Genomic DNA, 7,286 nt, shown 5'->3' on the forward strand with positions numbered 1-7,286 from the left:
AGTTCATAAAGTGATTTTCCGTTACACCAAGGATCCCACCTCATAGAAAAGGTGCTGTTAAGAGAAATGACCAGAGAAATAGAACTGTGCGGTAGAGAAATTTTCAGAATTTAGAGGCGTTGGCAGAAGGCTGCTTCCAAGGAGAAAGATATTTGGACTTAAACCAGGAGATGGCCAGATTATCTGAAGAATAAAACCTCCATAAAAAAGAGCAAAAATTTGCATGATAAAGAGCATCAATAGAGAGAATGCCAAGGCCCCCAACTGCATAGGCATAGCAGTCTTATTCCAAGAGATCAAGTGAAGTTTCCTTTCGGAGATGTGATCAAGTGTGACTCAGCATATTTAAGATATCTTCATTTAAAAAAGACTGCAGGTCTGGCATACTTGGGAGATGGTGGGTCTATTTGGGGCAGCTCTTTCTACACTTTAAGAACTATTAGGGTATGATAACAGCAAGAAACAGTTCTCCAATTTTTTTATAAAAAGTATTTATGATACTTACATTAACTTTCAAATAAGTTGATTTTCTCACAACAGTTTTATAATCACTTCTATCAAAAATAACAGCTAAATACCCATATTGCCTGCTTTGTTATTTTCCTCTTCTTTTGTGACAATCCGAATTGCCTGCACAAGTTCAAAATAATGAAAATAACTCAAACAGAAAAAGAACTACGTAACTCAATCAGAGCTGTGGTCCACATATGCTTTTAACTGGGCCTCTTTGGTTCAGTTGAGCCAGCTGCAGCATTTTATTAAAAGACAATTCTAGTGTGCTTGTAAGGAAAGCAATTTTTAAAAACTTCAAATCATACAATTCTAGTGTGCTTGTAAGGAAACCAATGAAAAGCAGTAAAAAGGTTACTTCAAATCACACAAATTTTCTATAAAACAGAAAAAAATTAGTAGCCAACTGAAGCACAAGTCCAAAAAGCAAAGTAGAAAAAATGTTATTCCAAATATACGCTCCTAAATTTTCGATACTTAGGCAAAATAATTTGATTCTTTATAAACACTAAGCTTGATTTTTATTAATTTAAATTTTGGATGTATATTATGTGATTAAGGTCATTATTGTGGGCTTAATTATGTGGTTATAATAATTAATATAAAATCATTATGGTTTTATTTATGTTTGACTAAGGATTTGTTTATGATAATAGAACTACTAGGGTGCAAGGGAAAATTCTGTGGTGGGAATTACTTATGAGAATAGAACTACTAGGGTGCAAGGGCAGTAAAAAACATATGCAATTTTTTTTAAAAATAAATATTTATAATTCTCACAACACTTTTCAAAAAAATCACTTCACCTACAAATCCTCTACAACCTTATGTGAGCTCCAAAAATTCGAGCTTTAGGGTACCGGTCCCCATATTATATATGGGGAGAATTTTAATGGATGAAATTCCAGGGTAAATTAGATAGAGATAAAACACTACCCAGATATTTCGCCCTCTTAGCAAGGACTTCAAGATTTGAGTAATTATTTCCCACAGGTGCAAGCCCCTATAGTTAATTACCCATCCCGATAACGAGAGAGAACTTTCGATTAAGGCTAGTGTGGGAATCGAGGCGAGGTGCGGGATTCGTGGGAGGCGACGCGAACGGCGCCGAATCGGCGAGACTTCGGCAAGATTCGAGGATCCGGTGGGTAAGAGGTATGTATGCGTTTCTCTTTGGTCTTTACGTGGAGGTCAACAGCTAGTCATTGAACAGATACGTAGTATACATCGTATAGTAGCAACAGGTCTAGAAATCTGAAATTGAAAATTTTATCACCTATCACTTAAAGTAGATGGTGGGGGGAATGATGATGAACCAATCAAGATTCCATGGTTTCATCGTCCCGGGTCATTATGGTTCCTAGTCTACTTAGTCAGAGGAGATAGTTGAGCCAACCTGACCGAAGGATCATTGTCGATAGCCATGGGTTGCTTTCGTACAAGAGGAACTTGTAGACTTGGGATGAATGTTTACCTAAGGGGTGAATTCAAGTCAACCTTAGCTCACAAAAGGTTTTGTGCCCTAATTATACTTTATGATTCATTACTCAATGATAAATAGTCATTGGGGAACATAAAAGCCTTCAATCATACAAGCCTTCAACCATGACTATAATGTAGTGGAGTCATTCGACCAAGCCACTAAATTAGAAGGCCACAGTCATAATTGCTAACCACATGGAGCCGAACTGGTCAAGCTGCAGGTTCTTTGTGGAGCCATCTAGCCAAACCACTGATTAGAGGATTAGTCATAACCATACCACATAGAGTCGTCTAGCTAAGCTACGGGATAAAGTGAAGCCGTATTGGCCAAGCCACCTATTAGAAGACAAATATCATGTCCTTACTAGAAAAATGAAATTTGAGAATAAATCTAAGTGATAATCTCAACTGGACATTATTCTGTGTGAACTAGAATTATCCTTAAGTTCATCGCCCTCGCCAAACGGTTACAGAGGAGGGATGAATTTTGCTTTAAGTTTTAGATAACTAATTTCAATTTTAAATATAAATTTTTTTAATGAACGTAGAGCTTTAGAGTTTATGGTAGGATTAAAAAAATTAACCCCTCAAGTTGATATTAGCTTACAATGCGGTCATTATTAAGAATTTTAAAGTCACTTCAAAATATTTGTATTTTGTTAAAGTTTGGAGGTGTTTGAAAGAGTACAGCCCCTCCAGTTGAGATCATGTTACATTGCACTTTACTCTATTCATGTTACATTGCACTTCAGTAAGTATATGTCACCTTGTACTTGACATATATAGAAAGTTTTTATACAAAAGTTCATATAGTACTTTGCATGTTAGATAGAGAGCTTCATATGTTAAAGTTCTCTTTTAGGTTTAAATCAAATTCTTCATATTCTTCATATGTATGTTTGATATTGTTGCATCATCTTATGTTATGAGATTAAAATACAAGTTTGTGCATGTTGAGGTGGAGTACCAAATATGATGCACTTGCACAATACGACTCTTTGGGGCAATACGGCTCTTCGGGGCAAAATGATGATAAATAACCAAATAAGAGATTATATCTGATCAGTACAATATGGGTACTCCAGTACGGATATATAATATATGCATAAACTAGAGATATATCAACATGTGATACAATAGACATTATGTAATATGACATGTGGTAAGCATATGATGTATAGAAAGGTGCATATGAGATTGAGATACATATAGCATATGACATGAAGAAGCATATGACATGTAGGGAGCTAATTACTGGACTACTTTACATGTAAATACGTTACCAATTTTGCATATTGTTTTCCTCTACATTGCACATGAATTTTGGATGTAGTTGTTATTTGTAAAGCGTTAGCTCATTCCTTATTTGTGGGATATTTTTAGGAGACCCAGCTGCTAGGTGAATAACTGAACGACCATGGTTTAAGTACAGCTGTAAAGGACCGGATGACAGGTTTCTTTTGTATATTTTTGTAGTTGTGGTATGTTTTTTTGGTGGATGTTGACATGAAAAAAAAAAAAATTATCCACCTTTGTACATCTTTGACTTTATATGAAATGTTTTGTTAAGATTGGAAGTTGTTTTTAGAGGCGCTAATTATATTTCTTGAGTTGTTTTAGATTTATATATTTCATTTTCTTTGATATTGAAATGCTATGTTCTATCATTTAAGTCTGAAATCCGTTCCCACCTCGTATATGCGTGCTCACCGGGCCGAGTCGTGACAGCTATAGGGAAGGTATTCAATTTTCTCTCTTCCGAGTCTCCATCTCATGATCTTCCCTTTGTCGGATTGACTTAGGGTTTTCCCAATTTTCTTGGTCGTCAGCGCCTTCCCTCACCTCCGACAACGATATTTTGGTTTGACCCTTGAGCACTTTCTTCAACATCTCCCCTAGACTGGAAAAATTCTCATCCATCTTCTCGTGAATGGCTGAAATTTGATTTTTGAAATCTAAAAGTTTAGCATGGAGATTTGAAATTTCAGTTTTCAATTGTCCAATCTCCCCTTCCAAGACTTCTACCTTTATTCCTACCATGGGAACCTGGATTTAGGATCCAGTAGCATAGAGCAACAAGTTTGACGCGAATTATGCCCTCCAATCAGCAAAAACAATAAGATCAGATATGGAATGTAGCAAAATTTTGCATTGAAGACTTCTACTTCAGCCAAGAAATTGTTCTGATACCAATTTAATAGGAAACACTTGAATATCTCAAGAATTTCCTATCAATCTTTGGAAAACAGCAAAAATTCTCCACAAGAATACACACAAAACTAGGAAAATAGTAGATAATTTGTATTATTTGATGAAATAAAAATGGAAAATATCAAGATACAAATGATCCTCTATTCGATAGGAGGATCTCTCTCTCCCAAATCTCTAGATGCCGCTAGAGCCCAAAAACCTAAGGGATCTCAAATTTCAGGCAAATTTAAGATGGCCTAACTCTAGCAAACATTACTACTTAATTCATAAAATTTAAAAGGAAATCTCTAAACTGCTCCAACTTTAAAATTTCCATCAAAATTCCCTCAAAAATCCTTCCTAAACAGCTCTCTCATGCCTGGGCGATCAGATCGTGCGTACAGGAGGCAGAACTTCCGCCCGTTTCGTCCGTAAGCCGATCTTGTATGGACTGACTGGACCGGTCTAACATATAACTCTAGTGCTCGAACATGTATAATGTCAGACTCTAAAAGCCCAGATGCAGCCTAGCTACTGTTAGATTTACCAACTCAACAAGCCATAATAGTAGGCCGTAGTAGAAAAAGCTCCTGTTTTCTTTTAGCTCGATGACAAATACTAAAAATTTAAAACTTACTAAACTTGATAAGTCAGAACAGTTCATATTCAAGGATTTTCTCAATTAAGAAATGGATTGAGGTAGAGTCGAGAAGAAGAATCTCATTCAAATCAAGGCACCAAGCCACAATCAAAATCTCTATCAAATTAGAAGCATTATTCCCTTCAACAAGTCTGTTAAACACAAAGAAACACTTGAATGTGCTTCCCTTCTTCAGCATGTCCGATAAAGTACAAAGCTTAGAACTGAAGAAGTCATCCCGTAATTCTTACATATCCCCAAATTGAACTAAGGGAATATTATCATCAATAATGTTTGTCATGCATAAAGCTCTGGATTGATGACCATCTGCCATTGACCAAACAAAAACCTTAAAGGTTGTGTCACCACTACCAGTATGCATCTTCGACCATGCCATGAAAGCATGAAGCTAGGGAAAAATACATATCCTACTCCTGATAAGTCGAGTAGATAAATCAGATAAACTACTTTGTCAAACCAGTTAAGGTTGAATGCTAGAGATGAAAGTATATTCAAATCCTGACAAATCGAGCAAGACAATTCAGGTGCCTGACAAGTTAGATAAGTCAAATCAGCACATCCATTCAACATAAAGTATCAGATTAGTGACAATCTCTACTGATATAATAAACTGCTATCAGCCAAGTTAAAAGTAGACTAAATCCCAATGCTTATCTCTTAAGAAACTAAAAGAGCTCACATTCATCAATGAGACTAGCAAATACACAGTTGTGAAAGAAACATAACCGCTAACTCAAAAAATATTTAAAGCTGTGAGCATAATAATAACATAAATTGTGAAGAGCAGTAAAAAGAAAAAATCTCGTAAACACTTGAGAATGAATGTATATATACAACATTTAAGAGAAATTGAAACATTAAACAAAATAAAGAATAGGGGCAACCACATTTGCAGAACTAAACCAGAGCCCAGCATAAATATCTAAACAAAGAATTACTATTGAAGAATTAAATACTAATTTCAATGTAAGAATATATTAATTATGAATTTGTGCCTATGATGATAATCTAATGATCAACTAGATAGGATATGGGTATTTGAAAAATAAGAATAATGGATGAGTCGTGAAATGTCAATATATAAGTTATATTTATTGAAGCACAAACAAAAAGGTCTAGGAAGGGAGCTCTTGCTGTAAGGGAGGGATGGTCGGTTCGATCAGCTTGATCGAGTTGTTTGGTCGACGTGTGGACGACAAGACGCCAGATTCAAGCAGTATAGTCGGCCGGCTGTGAAGATTGGAAGCTCGGTGGTGTCGAGGATTTAGGAGGAAGGAAGAGGTGAGTTATCCAAGCATAGGGGGAGGTTGGCTAAAGCAGGGTCTTTGACGCTTGTGGTAGGGCTGGCAGCAAAGAGGAGGAAAGGCACAACTAGGCATCAGATCGGGATGCTTCGGTCATATTCGATCAAGATTGTACATTGATGTTCGAGCAGGTAGAAGGCTGATGACTTGAAAGTGTTTGGTAGTGAGAGCAGAGAGACGGAGAGAGGGAGGCAAGTGTAATAAAAAATCGAAAACTCCTGTCTTTGCATTCAATTTAACGGTGAAGTTGTCATGCGGCTGTGGAACTTGTCATTTGTGCATAACGTCGGGCGTCCAGAGGATGAATGACGTGTAGGCAGATCAACGTCGGAAGTTCCTCAGATAGCTGGGTTACAACAAGGTAAGGTAACGATTTGATTTTCGCAATTTTTTTTTTCTGATTTACTATATTTATCTTTTAATATTATTATTAAATATTATTATTATTAAACTAAATAAGAATAATTATTATTATTACTGAAATGATAGAAGTCGAAATGGAAATTTTCTCATCAATTTTGTGCCTTTTCCTCGAAATTTGCACGCCATTGCCTCAAGATTCGCCTCGATTTGCGCTCAATTTTCGTCGAGCGAATTTATCGTACCTTTTTTGTAATTTGGACATTCCGAACACAACAGTGTAGTCCGTTTCACTACTGGACGTCGTTTGGATAGTATCACACATTGTTTTTTGGGTATCACTCATCAATTTCGATCGGACTCATTCAATTCGACTGCGGGGGAATGACCTCTCACAATTGAATTGAGCAAAGGTGATCAAAATTGACGGACTATAGAAAAAATGTTACGTTATGTTAACCGAGCGCCATCCATTCACAAAACGGACTTCGCCGTCGCCTCCATTCACAAAATGGACTTCTCATTCCATTCACAAAATAGACTTCGTCGTTGCGTTCATAATGTTAAAAATATCTAGAAATGATTGTAATATTGCTTGGGTCCTTACATGAGCGAAAATTCAAAATTTGCAGGAGTTTTGAGGCAACAACGACACACAAATTGAGGTGCAAGTCAAACAAGGAATCATGACGGGGATCAATTCACACCATTTTAAATTAAATTAATAATAATAATAAAGTAGCATATATATATATATATATATATATATATCCATCTCA

At 36.1% G+C, this 7,286-nt stretch overlaps 1 protein-coding gene across 1 annotated transcript in view; it reads right to left on the reverse strand.

The window, feature by feature from the left end:
* Positions 1-419: 419 nt before the first annotated feature.
* LOC110115874 (U11/U12 small nuclear ribonucleoprotein 59 kDa protein-like) overlaps positions 420-7,286 on the reverse strand; it is a 71,680-nt gene continuing 64,813 nt past the window's right edge. The window contains exon 9 of the mRNA XM_028697144.1: positions 420-630. The gene's annotated coding sequence lies outside the window, so the exon portion shown is untranslated. The remainder of the gene's footprint in view (positions 631-7,286) is intronic.

The sequence above is a fragment of the Dendrobium catenatum genome, unplaced genomic scaffold, assembly GCF_001605985.2.
Source record: "Dendrobium catenatum unplaced genomic scaffold, ASM160598v2 fragScaff_scaffold_880, whole genome shotgun sequence".
NCBI classification, from domain to species: Eukaryota; Viridiplantae; Streptophyta; class Magnoliopsida; order Asparagales; family Orchidaceae; genus Dendrobium; species Dendrobium catenatum.